Source organism: Spinacia oleracea, chromosome 6, assembly GCF_020520425.1.
Source record: "Spinacia oleracea cultivar Varoflay chromosome 6, BTI_SOV_V1, whole genome shotgun sequence".
Classification (NCBI taxonomy): Eukaryota; Viridiplantae; Streptophyta; class Magnoliopsida; order Caryophyllales; family Amaranthaceae; genus Spinacia; species Spinacia oleracea.
The window spans coordinates 93,631,137-93,648,602 of NC_079492.1; the positions used below are offsets into that span (position 1 = coordinate 93,631,137).

General features: G+C 35.4%; 2 long non-coding RNA genes across 5 annotated transcripts; one reads left to right on the forward strand and one right to left on the reverse strand.

Moving 5' to 3' along the window:
* Positions 1-338: 338 nt before the first annotated feature.
* On the reverse strand, positions 339-5,997 carry LOC130462767 (uncharacterized). 4 transcript variants are annotated; one of them, XR_008923511.1, is made up of 8 exons: positions 5,649-5,997; positions 4,344-4,447; positions 3,466-3,583; positions 3,190-3,316; positions 2,620-2,923; positions 1,394-1,481; positions 1,160-1,303; positions 339-585 (listed from the first exon to the last, which is right to left on the reverse strand). It is a non-coding gene; the product is annotated as an uncharacterized lncRNA (long non-coding RNA). The 4 variants fall into 4 exon arrangements; XR_008923513.1 differs by lacking the exon at positions 339-585 and having other exon boundaries at positions 1,122-1,303; positions 5,559-5,997; XR_008923510.1 differs by lacking the exon at positions 339-585 and having other exon boundaries at positions 1,122-1,303; positions 5,649-5,996.
* A 6,774-nt stretch (positions 5,998-12,771) lies between these two features.
* LOC110791190 (uncharacterized) lies at positions 12,772-13,590 on the forward strand. The gene is made up of 3 exons (XR_002534031.2): positions 12,772-13,046; positions 13,138-13,206; positions 13,298-13,590. It is a non-coding gene; the product is annotated as an uncharacterized lncRNA (long non-coding RNA).
* Positions 13,591-17,466: the final 3,876 nt, after the last annotated feature.

Below are 17,466 nucleotides of genomic sequence, written 5' to 3' on the forward strand. Positions count from 1 at the left end.
TTCTGTGTTTCTGCAAGTTGTGCTGTAGTTGTTTCTGATGTGTTGTCAACAGTCAGATTGATTTTAGGTGTTGGTTAGGTTATTGTTGGTTCTGGGGGTTATGATACTTTGTTTAATACTTATACACTTCTGAAGGTTGAATCAGTTGAGCTTAGGGAACGACAGGGGTTTGCTCAAGTTGGCTTTTGTTGAAATGTTGCATGGTGATGTCTTTTTCGATGTGTGTTGCTGCCATGGTGTTGGTCCGGTCTGGAAGGGCTAATTCTTACAGCTTATGATGCTTCACAATCATACTTACAAATGTAGTGTTTTTATTTATCACTAGTTGTTGGAACGTGCGGTAGCCCCAAGATATAAAAAACTATCTCCCGGTACACTATACAAATCATAAGCCTAATTACTCTATAGAATTAGTTGAAAGCATGAATAGAAACACCGCTAATTACTTGATGTAGGTTACATATATAGAAATCATGGCTAAGCATAAAAAAAAGACTAAGTTTAGAGAAATTAAACACGGCCGGCCTAATAGCATAAAGAACAGTCGTGATAGTTCATCGCCCAACTTTGTGGCAACGTACAACTCTGCAAGAAAAGATACATGATTACTTAGTTGATGAATGATGAAGCAAGAAAGCAAGAAACTTTGTCCGTTCTGCAGTTATTGATTATACACAGACTATTGTCGTACTCAATCACCTGATATAAGGCCTTATGCATAATAGTATTTTACAGTTGGATAACTAAGTTTAGTTGCGCTGATGAAATTTCAATTGCACCCTGAATATTTATTTATATTTATATTTACCAGAAAATCCAAGTAGAATTAGCTCATCAAGTTCATTTATCAAGTTCACTTATGTTGTGGTGTACTCTCTAAATTGTAATTTTGAGAGAGTGTTGTAGAAATTTTTTGTTTGATTATATGTAAGTTTAAGATATTGTGTTCCATATTTGTTGCACTGAGACTTCATTTGTGTACGTTGCTCCTGGGATAAGGAGAGATTTGAAGATTTTTCAAAAAAATGAGCTAATTTTTTTTTTTTAAATGACCAAAATTAAACAAACCATAACACATAAGGGCTCTGCACAAACTAACCCCCCCCCCCCCCAACCCTCAAAATACATAAAAATAGAAACCATGATAAGATATAGATACGTTTATTCGCTGATAGAATAGTCTCGATACACTGCTCGTACTCCTCTGCGTACTGCCTTGGGAAAACACTCCATGTATTTCTCAAATCAGTAGATGACATCCGAGTAATTTGACTGTAAGTTGGACTTTGATCTGACTTCAGAGCTGTTACAATTGCAATTTCAGCTAATATTGCAGACGAATCAACAACTGTGCAAATCAAGTCAAAATCTGAAAATAGCATGAGATGCCAACCTTCAAGATTAATCTCTTTCCACGAGGGAGCCACGATATTTTGTGCAAGAGGTGGTGCCGCAAAGAATTCTGTCTCGGGTTTCTTGGCCTGTTTATAAAGTTTCTCGTAAGATCAAGCTCTCCACCAGTTGAATGCAACACATCATCTCATACAATAAACGATCATTTAATTAAGTTTCTAAATGCAACACATCATCTCATAAAAACAAAGAGGAACTGAGGGAGCTAATAGACTCGAACAAACTTCTTAAGTTCACAACAGCTTAATTGGACATCATAGTAGACCCAAAGCGAGAGGCAGGAGGTTGAACTAAAACAAACTTCCTTTTCCTAGGAAGTTGTAAAAACTCACACAAAAGGTAGGTACTCAAAATAAATGCACACTATTCAAGAACTATTAACAAAACCTAAATCCGCTAGGATGAAATGCAGTCTATTCAAAGTCCAACCATCCTTTCTAATGTGATAGACACAATGTCGAGTATCCTTGATGACAATAGTTCCTTTATATTTCCAATACATACTGCTAAATAATGAAACAGAAGCAATGCTAAGAATTTCTAATCAACTTCCCTCTTTGCTTACGACTCTTACTTGTCAGCGAAAAGCTGATAACCCCAAACAGGATATTACATAATAGAGATGAATAGAAATTCCGCCAGGTGTAACTTATGCCTGTAGCGGCTAAACACTGAAGAACTAAACACGCATAACCCTGGTGAAATAACTAAATCTTCTTTATTAGGCATGTTCATTACACTTACTGCTAAAAATATTTATGAAGTTCTCTTAGGTGTTAAAGGAGTTGCACTATACAAAATATATCGATTTGAGGGGTCTGTAACTCCTATTAAGCTAACAAGGCCACTCGCGACATTGACCAATAAAAATAATTGTTTTGCTTAGTTTTTTTTCTCGTACGATATTCAATCCTCTCTTCCCTACCCTCAACATACAATGAAACCTAAATTTAAGAGAAAAATGATGCCTCGAGATATGTACCAACTTAAAAAGGTAGGGTAAAGTGGTTAACTACAACTTGATGAAGTAAAAATCACTCGAAATACATCAGTAACACATCAAATGCAATATCTTATACAAATAAGTACAGAATGAAAAGAATCACAGCCTTTTGGGACATTTATGAAACTCAAAATTGAGAGGCACACATTGTTAGAAATCCTAGACTCCACGATCAACGAAGAGAGAGAAATGTACATCAATACCTGATGAGAAGCATCTTTGAAAAAAATCAAAGGACTCCTTAGCATCGAATATTCACTGCATCATTTGGTTTCGCTGCATCATTTGATCTCCGTCTCTTAAAAATTCCTTTTAATCTCGAGTCCACTTCTGAGCTGGCAGTTCAGTGATTAAGAGAGTTACACCGTCACCTTCACTGGCATCATTTGCACTGTCTTCATCCACTACCTCAATAGTTCCACTAACGGTAAAGTGATGCCAGTGTCTTTCCTAGCAGTTCTCTAGTGATTTCAGCCAGCCTTGTGTACATGTATCTGACACTCCTCCCTATGGAATAGTAATATCAAATAAGGGAAAATCTGATAAACAATTGAATTCACACAGTTATAAGATAAGTTCAAAAGAAGACAATAGTGTTCTTCTTTCTACTTAGCTAATCATACTAGATTACATATGCCAAACTGTCCATTTGGCATGACAAGATTAAAGTTATTTGTACCCATACAAATATGAGCCATATCAACAATTGTGCTCTTTATACATGTGGGTTTTTCCCTTCCCCTATATCAACTTATATAACTGATTAGACGAACCTGATTAGATTGAAGCAATAAGTTAACAACATAGAACTTGAACTGACTCGGGCATCAATGCATCTGAATAGCTACATCAAGCACCATAACAACCACATAGTCACTCCTCTCCAAGCTCCTTTAACGTCTAGTTTATGCACAAACCGTAAACATCAACATAGGAAAGCACCCTCAGAACTTTTTGTTATGCAAACCTTTAATTTGAACAAGTTAAAGAAAAGGAATGTTGATTGATCATTCCACACATACAATAGTTACAAGGTATCTACAACTTACCATAGCTTTCTGCCGACTGCATAAGATGATTCTCCGTGTCATGTGCTTCCTTTACCATCCTCGTTTTGATAATTGCGCACATCTCACGAGAGAAGCATTATTATCATCGCTTTTCTCACTGCAAAGGACAAAGGTAGGATATATGTGAGAACCTCTACCTCATACTCCACTTTCATTAAACCAAAATAAAGCTCGATCTACACAAAGAAAGTCAGATTCTCATCATAATTAACAAATTAAATTCTAGAGTATTTAAGCATTATAATGAGCGTATCATCTTGTATTGGCTCCATTGTCTCCTTATTGTATGCTTCATAGCCTCATAGTAATCATGCCCTCTAGAAAAGGCACGAGCTCCCAGAGAAATACCCCTTTTCTGAGTACATGATTGTTTTTATTTAATGTTAATTTGCAGGAAAAGAGTTGGTGGAAAAGGGCGTGGGAATGAAACAGGGCGAAGACAACAAAGAAACCAAATAGCATATGTAAACTTGCCCCTGCTGAGGTTTCTCTAACTGATTGTTTTCCCATTCCCGTTATAAACACAATGATAAAATACCGAGTGTTCCTAACTGCTGTATTTTTCTTTATGCAGGACTTTCCATTGCCATCTCAAGTTCAAGATCTACAGAGAGTTAAAATCAATGGAAGCTTAGCACTCTTTCAACCATAAAAAGATATTAAAATCTTGTGCAAATCTTATGGCACAACCTTGATATGCATTTTTTATGGAGGGCATACAATCTGAAGGAATATTCTAAAAAGGATATCTGGTGGAATAGCCTAGAGAAAATATATAGAGAATAACAGTGAAGAGAAAGCTCTTTTACTCCAGTTCAAACTTTCCTACCAAGAAACAGCCTGAGAAGTTAAATTACCATAATTAATGCGTGAATCAAGTTTTCAGCTAAACTCTTCTGCTCAGGTGTGCCAGATATATGTACTACACGATCTCCACGAGAAGACATTGGCTCAAAAATCTCTATAATACAACTCCAGATATCAGGAAGACCAAACACAAGAACAGTTCTAGAGAATGTTAGATACTCAAAACCTCAGCATTTTAATCAACACATAGGAAAATACCGCAGAAAAGGAAAGGAGAAAAAGAAAAGCAAACACGAAGCACTAAAATTCAGCAAGAATACTTTCTTCCACACATATAGCACACAAGTTTAAAGGTTAGTTTCCTACTGAAGCTCCAGTTATCCAGGTTAGTGGACACAACAGGGCCATAGTACTTCTATGTAATAAAGAAATGAGAAAAGATGAATTTTACGGATGAGAAGATGCGATCCTCGGACCTTATACTCTACCAATCATAAAATTAAGATACGTCACTACTCATGTTTAATTTTAAAAAGCTTGTCTTGCACTAAACTAATGACATGACTGGGTTAAGGGGGATATGGAATGACTTTAGCTGAACTTATCATCGCATACATAGCTTCAATAGTACATATAGTGAATCAATAAGCAATTAGTAGTACTAAAGCTCAACTCAGTCTATTATCAATAATCACATAATTTGAATACACAAATACATAATAAACAGCTATTTTAGATAAAATTGTCAAACACCACCTCTCAAAGCACATCACCACCCCAAAAATGTTAGCCAATATTTTAGCCAAGTATGATACTAAAAATAATAACACGTGAATATAATCAAAATGAAAAATATCACATCAAATCGAAAAAACAGAATGTACGTGACAGATGTCAGAAAGATTGCCCGTTTTTCCTACAACTTAATTACTGCATTAGCAGGAATCAACATCTCCAGAGTAGAGGACGGCAACATTTTGTCCAGTGCTATAAGAAGAATAGAAAACAATTATCACAAAATGGGGCAAAAAGATAGCTTTTGAAAGAAATTATGGGACTATTTCCTCTTAACTAATGGATCAAGAAGAACCAACATCGTACATGTAATAATTATCAAAATTAGAAATTAAAAAAGAGCCATTTTGTGAAGGTATCATCAGAGGGGGAAATGAAAAGGTCACCAGGGATACATTAAAATAAAATACAATTAAACACACAGAATTTCTCTCTACATATAGAATATATTAGTAACAGATGCTACGTACCACATCCAATTCAATTTTCATAAGGCTCTAATAGATAAGAGGTTATTCCTGCCGCAGAGGAAAGTAGAATAAAAATACTTTGTAACTTACAAGGTGGTTGTGTATCTTCTGACTACAAGTAGTTGAATAGCCTGCCACAATAATTTTAGCATCAAGCTTATCCTGTCAAATTACAAATAAAATTAGTTAGGATACACAAATTACATGATGTTCCTCCAAGAGAAAGAACAAAATGAATGCGGACTATATATGTCTAATATGCTTCAATACATTCCTAATGACAGATGTAAACGACAAGAAATGCCTTAGTGTCAATCTCTAGTGCCATCCATTTTGTCACAGATGTAAACAACAAGAAATGAAAGTTATCGAGATTAGAAGACTAATGATGACTACAAGCATATGAATCCATAACAAAGGCAAACATATATCTCCAATGCAACTTTTCCTTCTGTCTTTTAACGTGTTATTGAGAAAAGAAAGATATACATTTCCATTAGAAGTCTCAGACAGTTGGCAAGTCCATAAATTAGAAAGATTGATCGACCCATCGTTAAGCGACATTGCAAGTCCAACGGTGGCAGAAGAGTGAGGTGACAATTGCATGTGGTAAAACACAACCAGTTTTATTATTGGATAACTGAGAACTTGGCAATCAAGATGGGAACGTACCAGACTCTAAAAAATAGAAAAATCAGATTGATAAAATAAAATAAAAAGAAAAAAAGAAATACAAGTCAAATACCTATAGGGGAATACAGTTAAACATAATAACATGTGCGGAAACAATCCCCAAAGCCAGGGAACATGTATAAAGCACAGATTAAGAAAACTTATATTCGAAGCGTATTTTCCCTAGTAATCTGTCAACGAACACGAACTTAGAACTCTACTTGTCGTTCCTCTACTTGGTTCACTGACACGATCAGATCCGTCTTGATAACCGTAGCTTAGACAATCAATCAAGAGTTTTTGCTTTTGGGAAGAACGGTTTTCACAGAGAGAGAAAACTGTAGAACGTAATTTCTGAATTAGGTTTAGGGTTTGGAAAACTTACTGTGTGTATTAGGTTGTGTGCAAAAATATAATAAATTAATATTATATTGTGTAACCGGCCAAGACAAGGCCTTGACCGGCCACACTTGCACACACGACCACACGGACCTGCGCACAGCCAACACGCTGCAGGCCGAAGCCCACAGCGCACACAGCCGAGCTGCTGGGCCGTGGGCCTCGCGTGCTCTCTCCTGCGTTGCTTGTGTTGCGTGCTCGCACGCACACGCGGGCTGGCTGCTCGCCTTTGCTCGCGAGCTTGCTGGTTCGTTGGGCCTTGCACGCTTGCGTCCTTGGCTCGACGGGCCGGCAACTCCAATGCCCTTCGTACTCGCGACTAATTCCTTCCGGATATTATTTATCGTTTCGTATACGAAGAATCACCGTCGTACGATACGATTTATTCGTTTCGCCCAGCTTACGAATATTCGCGATACGATATACGATTCCGATGCAAGGTCGTATCGTATAATACGTTTTCCAAAACTAATTCCCGAAAAGCTATTAAATGAATTTCCGATTCATTTAATCTGGTGATCTGTTACGTGCCATTGGTGTGACCTTATAGGTTCAGTCAAGAGTAAGTTGTGAGCTTAATATTCATTAGAACTCACTGATCGGAAGCATTGCTCCAGCTAGCTGTTCCGATCACTTGATCTCACTGAATTAATTGTTCGCAATTAATCTTAACCTTGGTATTAGACTAAATGCACCTTGGGTGAAGGACATATTTCCTTCAATACCGTGTTGTTTGTATACCAATGATTGACAGCAGACCAGCAGATGCCATATACTCAATGGAGGCAACTGGAGATATCTGATGTTTAAGAACACTGAAGCAGCTCCACGACCTGAGTTGCCTTTAACTTCTAAGTTCCCGCCTATGGTAATTGCAATGCGTTCAGACATTTGAGACTGTACCTCACTGGTCATGGCAATTCTGTCATTTACATGTACATGAACCAATATAAGACCAATTAATGGATTTTAACAGTAATAAATAAGAGTTCTCCCACAAAAGCATGTCATGATCAAACAATGGGAAAATACATATAAATAAAATAACATACTCCCTCATAATGACATAACCGTCCAAAAATTGTGGCAATGAGACATTGGCCATAATAGAACCAGTAGGTCTTCCTTAATTTCTTCAGCTTTATTTAGCTTCACTCCAAGTTCTAAACCGGATCTATATTTCAAACCTTCCAAACCATATATATCATATATCTGTCTTTTATTCTAATCTGAGAGTAGTTAATATGCCTCACATATCCGCTGAAAATTCTTTGTTGCAATTTCTTTCATCTGATAAAAAAATGTGAATAAAATATAAGCATTTGCACCTCAAAATGTAGGATCAACACCTTTCGCAAATTAGAAATTCAGACGTTATACTCCCTCCATCCCTATTTAACCTTTTGACTTGTTGCACTATTCACAATCTCCACTTTGAACATCATTTTTTTTGCTAATGTGTGAAAGAAGACGTTAGCAAGTAAGATAATGTTGGGTTTATCTAAAGGTATTCAATTCTTATTTTACTGTGTTTTAATTAGTGGTGTTAGATGATGATAATTTTGTCTCCGTCTCAAATTATTGAGCTTTCTTTGTTTCATAATCGGAGTCCACCTTCGCTCGGATTGATAATCGGCTCTTATATTTTGTGTTTACATTATGCTTTGAGTCGCAGATAGGATGATCTACTCTCTTAAAATAAGGTAAACAAATCCAACACCAATATAAACCGAACACGAATTAAGCCAAAATTAAAATTAAAAGGGAAATTCTCATTGGTAGCCCTCTGTTTATGAACATTACTAATGGTAAATCGAAATAAAGCAAAATTCACGTTGTGGCCTTCTAATCTTGATTTTCCTATACGATAGCCTTATTGGGCCTTTCTAATAACTTTTTAAGATGTTTCCAACCATGGTTAGCAACCCAATTACTCTAACACCTCTAACAACTCCCTGCAAAGTAGTCTCCTCCCACCACCCATATTAATCTTTGTCTCTGTAAAATCCCACGATCAGGTCAACATCTTCATCCTCTCAAATTACTCTTGTTGTTTTCTCTAATCTTACCTTTGAATGGAATCTTTACAATAGCTATCTAAAAGCATTTTAGTTACATCAATCAAGCATTTTAATTAATATGCAATTTAATTACATCGGTCAAACATTTGATGTATGTTAGTCATACATAATACACAGTTTAATTACATTAGTGAAACGTACGTGATATATCGTGCGACAAGACATCCATGACAGTATTGCAACCCTGATTTTTCCATTAACACGACATTGCAACCATGAGGGAAAATATTTAGGGGGGAACTTATTTTCATTTGGGAGGGAAAACAAATCATGTTTAATTAATCATGGTCAGTATAATTAACCATAACTAATCTTATCTAGCACAAAAATTCCTTAAAAAGACTCATTAAGGCCATGGTATAAGAAAATCAAGTATAGAAGGCCATATACGAAATTCCTTACCTTTTTTGTTTACCATTGGTAATGCGTGTAAATAGAGGGCTACCAATGACATATATTTTCAACTCAGAGATTAAAATTACAATTAGAATGACATAGATTAAAATGAAATAGAATGACGTAGATTAAAATGAAAATTAAAATGACATAGATTTTCAACGAATCAACATCAATTTTCTGAACCTATCCAACTCCAAATTTCATTCAACAAATCAAATTAAACAAGTAAATCGATTATGTTCACATCCAAATTTCATTCAACCAATTAATTAATCAAACACTCTGCATAAATCCTTGCGTGAAACAACCCAGAAAACTTAAACAAAACCCAGAACTGAGAGTCGCGGGTTCAAACGATTTTGGCAGCGGAGAATTTGTTTGAGAGAGGAGAATCATGAAGAACCTGGGAGCCAATTGTTGAAGAGGCAAATTATGAAGCAACTAATTCGACGTAGGAGAGTGGATAGCTAGGGTTTAAAATGGAAGGAGGTAGTGAGTTAAACTGACCTAAAATAACATCAAAAACAAAACCACCGAAAATAAACGATTTTTACCTTTCGGTGTATCAATATTGTACTCCTTCTCAGAATCCTCGAACGTGGCCTTCGATCACCATAAAACAACACCCTCTTGAAAAAGAACGGAGATTGGCGGTCTGAAAATCTAGGGTGATGGAAGGAGATGTGTGAAGGGGCGGAGGAGATTGCAGAGAGGAGAGCTAGGGTTTCTTGAAAATGGAAGGGGAGGATCAAGATCCCAGAGTCGAGGAAAAGGAAAGAGGAACCAAAGAGGAACAAATAAGGCAGATGGTTGATGGGAACACGTGGCATCATCCAACATCATGGCAAAATTCAGTAATTAAGGTTGAAAGGCGGGGGTAAAATAGGCAGCACACTACTGCTGCAATAGTAACTTGAAGTTTACATGTTTTAAAGTGTTAGGATTCTGGTCAACTTTTGACTAGAGTTAACTTTTTTTTTTAGTTTGCGTTTTATTTTGGTTTTGTTGAGCTTTATTTTGTGCTCGATTGTAGGCTTTACTTTCGGGTCTTTAATACAAGTGAATTTTGAATTGAGAGTATATATTTTTTAGTCTCATATCTATTATGAACATACTTTTAATAAAAATGAAACTCTTATCTATGTATAATTGTTTATGTATCAATAAAAATATACTTCATCCATTCCGAAAATATCGCACCATGGTTGACTTTTACTTCTCTAACCATTACTTTGACTATTAATATCTCAAATTGTGTACAAGTAAAAATTATAAAAAATTAATATTTAAAAAATATATATCGATACGAATCTAACATGACCCCACATGACTAAAATTTCCTTACGTACGAATCACAAAAAATGGGTAAATTCGTAGTGTGAATAGTGTAAAAATAAATGGTACGATATTTCTGGAAAGGAGGAAGTACGTATGTATATATATATATATATATATATATATATATATATATATATATATATATATATATATATATATATATATATATACTCAATTGGGAAGGGAGCTTAAAATGAGAAGAATGAGAAGCAATCTCAGCCTCTCGAATCAGATCAATCCAACGTACCATGATTCACCCGACCAAATGAAACCTTTAAGGGTAAATTGGTCATTTACCCACGCTGAATGACCTCTGTGATGCCTTAATATTTTACATTCTTAATATATTGTAATAGCCCTTATTTCAAGCAGCTTTTAATACGATATTAAGAATTAGCTTAAATTCATTCTTGAAATTAATTCTTTCAAGGATTTTTAATTTCGTTATAAAAAAATAAGAATAAAAAAAAAACAAATTCTTTAATCTAAAGGGTTACTGATCAAATTATTATATTTTATTTTATCGAATTAGTAAGTATACTATTTTTATTAATTGATTTGTTTTATAAGTACTTCTAAATTAGAGTTGATTAATATTACCTCATCTAATTATACTAACTATATTTTTATTAATCAAACTATACTAGTTATCCCTTATTTTTACCTATGCTACATGTCATTATAGGAGAAAGCCAACATATCTTTTACTAGTCTAGTGTCAAATCCCCTTACGAGTTACTAAAGAGAAATCTGGAAACCTTTCCCCTCTCATTTTTTCTTCTCGGTCTCACCCAACTCTCTCTCTCTTCATTTTCTTCTCTCCATCTCCGATCAGTCTACCTCCCTCTCCTTCACTTTTACTTCGTTCCTTCTCCCCTCTTGCTCCCCTCCACCGTCGCGTCGCACCGCGTCACCGTTTCTCTGCCTCCCCTGCGTGTTCGCACCGCCGGTGATGCGGTGGTTGTGATGGTTGTTGCATTGTTGAGGTTGGTGGTGTTGTCCCGCCTCCGTGCTCGCCCTTCCTCTGTCTGCCGCCGCCACTAATGGTGGCCACGGTTATCTTCGTTGCTGTCAATTGGTAATTTACTCAAATCCCTCTTCTATGAGATTTATTGATTAATTCTCGTCGTATGTGGCAATTTGGAATTAATTATCGCCGTATGTGGCAAGATGGTAAACCTTCCCCATCTATAGTGTGACTGTTCAGGGACTCCCGGGTCACAATAAAAACTAGAGTTGGGGGGTGTGCACACTAGAGGTTATTGAATGTACTGTCAGGGGCTCCCGGGTACACATTAAATAGACTATCAGGGTCTCCCGGGTCTATCTATATTATTCAGTAGATTGTTAGGGGCTCCCGGATCTACTTAGAATGGAGAATTAAAGGAATTTGGGAATGTAAGAGATAAATAAGATTAGAGAAAGAGCTCTGATATGATAGAGAACCAATAGTAATTTCTAATACTTATTTAAGTACTAACAAGACTCCGTATCTTTTATCTGTTGTTATTCACAATTTATTTGGGAACGACGTCTTTGTGTGTATTTATTATTTGGTGTTTTATCTTCATTTACTTAAACGGTCACATGAGTTTTCTCATTACTTGATTAAGTTAGAGTTGTGGTACTCGGCTTTCGCTGACGTGTGTGTGTTTGTTGTTTGTGTTGTTCTCCCATTTGGGATTGAACCTGCGACGACCCATTTTGTTATGGTGAGCAGATGACTATTATCCACAAGTATGATCGATATCATAGGTTACTTCGAGTGAGGATGATGCTAATAGAAGTCAATGTATCCAAGAAGGGTTTTTCAATCATAAATTTCTTAATAATTAATTTATTTTATAAGTTTAATATAATTGTTAAGTTTAATTTGGTTAACGTAAAGAGGTTTGTAATCTTAATTATTCTTTATCGATCTTGAAAGTTGTAGCCCTGCATTTTCCCCGAGGTAAATGCGGCAGTAATACTCTGATTCTCTGTTGTTGCTTCCGCCTATGTTTAAAAATATACAGGTTTGTAAATCGCATTTTTCGGATGGATGTTGGTTTTGTTGAATTTATTTCAGGTTTTTAAATAATCCCAAAACTGGGCTTGTTCGATTTACAAAGGAAATTCTGCCGAATTTTATACTCAAATTAATATTTATTATTTTAAGTAATATTTTAATAGGATCTAGAGTCGGGGTATTACAGAATGGTATCAGAGCGGGCCTACGACTGTATGCCGAGTCATTTGACGACTTGGCTATATAGTAGCGAAAAAGATGTTTGGGATTCGTTGTTGTTGATTGAGGATAAGGTTTGAGAAGAATTAACATTTGGAAGAGGGTGTCTACATTTGTAATGAGACTGAGACTGAGCATTTTGACCCCTTAAATTGGTGGAGAGCAAACAACTTGAAGTACCGAATTTTATCGAGGATGGCTTGTGATATCCTTGCAATTCCAGTCACATCTGTTGCTTCAGAAGCTACTTTTAGTGCCGACGGTCGTGTTATTGAGCCACATAGAGCTAATCTCGGTGCTGAAACCGTTCAAATGTTGTTGTGTGGGGAAGACTGGTTAAGGAGCTTTTATGGGATTAAAAGGAAGAAGAAGGTATGTTCTATATCATAAACTAGTACTACGTAAGTAATGGTTTATTCACTTTCAATGCTTTTAATTACTTTGTAATAACTTTACAATATAGGCAAAAAGTGATGGAGTGACGGAAGTAAACCTTGTTTGAAGTTTGAAGATAGATAAATGACACCACCAGGTAAAATGTTAATTAGTTTACATACGTGTAGTAAAATTATTTTGGTTGAGTTTGTTTTAACACTAATCTTTGATTTTTTAACCTCTTGCAGGTATGACATAATAAGGTAGAAGATTAGAAGATATAACTCAAGTCTGATGGAGGATAGAAGAGATGAATTAAAGATGAGAATGTTGATGTGAAAAGATTAGAACTAATTGCAATTAGTTTGTTAGATTTTGATTTTTAGAGTATTTTTATTTGAGGAGATTCTAATTAATAAAATAGTATTAAAAAGTATAAGATGTTAACTTTTTATTTGGGTTTGGTTATGTTTTTATGTTTTATAAATTATAATTTCTTAAAAAATAATATTTCATAATGTTAAGGCTCGTTTGTTAAAAGCTTGTTTATTAAGGCTCGTTTGTTAATAGCTTGGCTCGGCTCGAGCTTGAACTTAAACAAGCTACTCGTGAGCCAAGCTCGAACAGCGAAAAACTTAAATGAGCCAAGCTCGAACAGGGAAAATGAAAGCTCGGTTAAGCTCGGCTCGAGCTCGAACTCGGAAATTTCTTATCAAGCCTAGCTCGAACAGCCAAATACTCGGCTCGGCTCGTTGACATCCCTAATTTGGAGATTATGAGTTGTGATTTGAATAAAGTGAGTTAGGAAATTGGAATTATGATTTGAGAATGTTTAAGTTATATTGATTTGACATATTCGGGAATTGAGTTAGTAATGTATGTTGGGATATTCAGTTTGAGATCCTTATGAGTTAATTATTTAATTGGGACATGGTATTAGAAATCAGTGGCAAGGTTATAACCTAATTTATTTTGTGTTCGTTATGATCTTCATATCATGGCGTATGATTGGGAGTTACGAGTACGAGTTTCTTTTATAAAGAGTTGAGTTTTGAAATTTGAATAGTGATTTGTGGATCTTAGTATAAGTTCTTTCATGGGATGATGATGTTAAGGTCATGTGATATTATGTGAGAAAATTAGAAATGTTTTGGATTTATTTGGTTGTTAAAGGAATATTTTCGATAACTTGAGTTTGGAAGCCTAGGATGGTCTTATGAATTATTTAGAATTATGGATAGATTAATTAGTTATGAATAATGTGTATGGTGGATCTTTATGGTTTGATTTGATTAATAGTTTGGAGTATTGTCAAATAATTTAAGATGGCAATTGGGAAATTTGAGTTTAGTGATGAGAATTGTGATTTGAGAACATTGAAATTTTAAGTTTCTTGGGTTGTTAGATGTAAGCAAGTCTGTTTAAAATGGTAGTTTGAGTTGGGAAATCGAGTTAGATGATTTCAAATATTAGTTATTACCTTTGAAACAATAAGAGGAAAATTTTGATTGAGAATATTATATGATTAGAGATGCAAAAGCGTAGAATTTTTTTTGTGGTTGAGATTATCATTCATTTGAGTTGTGAGAAGTTAAATAGTGAGTTTCATTTGCGTGTTTTGATTTCATTTGAATTAAAGTGCCTTGTTATGGATATTGTTATGAAGAATGGGTTATTGTTGATATTTTGAACCATTTATCTCTGATTTGATAAGGGGTATAAATTTAAGAAGCAATTTCGAAGAAGGCAAGCCTCTTAATTAGTATTATGGTTGTGAATTATTTGATCTGCTAGGGAATGAAATTTAGTCAAAACTTTGAACCAAATTTTTAACTAAGTACTTAAAATGTAGGAAACCCTTCGAGATAGACTTTCCAAAATTTTCCCTAGAGAGTAAATCATGTCCTTGCACTCCATCGTATTGTAGCACGAGCCATAGTTAGAGTATCATTGTCAATCTACTTAACCCTGTTCCAATTTGTGCAATTAAGCAATGCCGATAATGGTTCAACATTGATGAGATTCAAAACCCTCATTGGACTCCAAGCTATCTCCCGAAATTAAGTTCTTATATTCAGTGTCGTTCCTAAGATTTCAAGTATCGATATATCCAATTTTGAATTATTTCACTAAAAATTGAATTACCTCATTTTGTACACTACACTATGATTTCAAGATGCGATTTCAAAATGATAAGTTTATTCAAATGATCTAAATTTTATAGTTTAAAGTTTCGAGGAAGAAACTTATTTTAAGGGAGGTATAATGTGATGCCCCAATATTTTACATTCTTAATATATTGTAATAGCCCTTATTTTAAGCAGCTTTTAATACGATATTAAGAATTAGATTAAATTTATTCTTGAAATTAATTCTTTCAAGGATTTTTAATTTCGTTATAAAAAATAAGAATAAAAAAAAAACAAATTCTTTAATCTAAAGGGTTACTGATCAAATTATTATATTGTATTTTATAGAATTAGTAAGTATAATATTTTTATTAATTGATTTGTTTTATAAGTACTTTTAAATTAGAGTTGATTAATATTACCTCATCTAATTATACTAACTATATTTTTATTAATCAAACTATACTAGTTATCCCTTATTTTCACCTATGCTACATGTCATTATAGGAGAAAGCCAACATATCTTTTACTACTCTAGTGTCAAATCCCCTTACGAGTTACTAAAGAGAAATCTGGAAACCTTTCCCCTCTCATTTTTTCTTCTCGGTCTCACCCAACTCTCTCTCTCTCTCTTCATTTTCTGCTCTCCATCTCCGATCAGTCTACCTCCCTCTCCTTCATTTTTACTTCGTTCCTGAAGGAAATAATGCCCTTGGTCCAAGTATTAATTAACAATTTAATAAATTTAGTGAGATCAAGTGAGATGAATGCCTAGCTAGAGGCCGTTTCAGTTCAAGTGGAATTAATGATATTAATCCACAGCTTACTCTTGACTGAACCCGTAGGGTCACACAAATAGTACGTAAACGGATCAAGTATTTAATGGCATCAAATAATCTATCTATGGATATTCGGAATCGACGGATCTTGGTTTCAGTGGGAGCTGAGATCGTCAAAGGCAAGAAATGAATACTCCGGAAACGATGATATTGCCGGAAACGGAAATATGGATCGTATCGGAAATACAAATATTATCCAAGTCGTAGATGTTGCCGGAAACGGAAACATGGTACGTATCGGAAAATATTATCGGAAATGGAAATATTACCGGAATCGGAAATATTGCCGGAAAGGGAAATATTTTCTGAATCGGAAATATTATCGGAATCGGAAAATAATTCCGGAAACGGAAACGGAAATATTAAATATTTGTTCGAAACGGAAATTAATTCCGGAATCGGAAATATTAAATATTGTTCGTATCGGAAATGAATTCCGGAATCGGGAATTTAATCGGAAGCGTATCGTACGAATTAGCATCGGACGACACTTGCTTGACGAAGGCCCAACACGAAGCCAGGCCCTCGCCCAGCAAGCCACACGCTTCAACACACACGCCAAAGCCTCGCCAGGCCCAGCGCAAGGCCAGGCCCAGCAAGGCATGGCGCGCGCGGAACAAGTGGGCTGCGACGGACATGGGCTGCGAGCAAGAGTAGCTCGCGTGGGCCGCGAGGCTTGCGCGGGCTGTGCTCGTGCTCGTGCTCGTGTGCGGTTGTGTGCAATACGAATCCTAAAGCTATTCGAATTCGTTCTATGATTAAATCCTAATCCTAGTAGATAGAATTTATTTCATAGAGTCCTAACAGGATTCTAATTAAACTAAATTGGTATTCTAATAGTATTCTAAGTCATTTTGCATAATCCTATAAATATGTGCGTAGGGTCACAAATTTATATACAAGTTTCAGGTATTCAAAACTAGGATTTTTAAGCAGAAAAATCTGCCATATTACTTTCCCTATTAGCCGAAAATTTATAGAACCTTAAGGGCGATTCTAGTTGGTCAATCTTAAGGCGGATTCGGACGTGCTGTGGACTATCTACGGAGGGACGACACTTGGATTCCTAAAGACTTGTTCTTGTTCGGTTCGGGCGCAGCTAGGGAGGGCACGCTACAAAGTGTATGCATCTAAATTATGGTATATGATTATGTGCAATTAATATGTATCATGGCATCTAGGTTTTTCCGCATGATTTATGTTTTTCATATGTATCATAACCTAACAGTGGTATCACGAGCCTCTTATTAATTGCATGATCTATAATTTCTTAAACATGGTTAAATTTTAAATTTGCAAAGAATTAAAAAAGGGTGATTAATTTTCGTAATTGTTAATTAATTGCAAATTGCGTTTATTTAATTATATGTACGCAGTTTTTCGGCAGTTTCTTCGTTACTCAACGAAATCGAGTGATTTTTGTGTCAATTCCGCATGTAAAAGGCATTC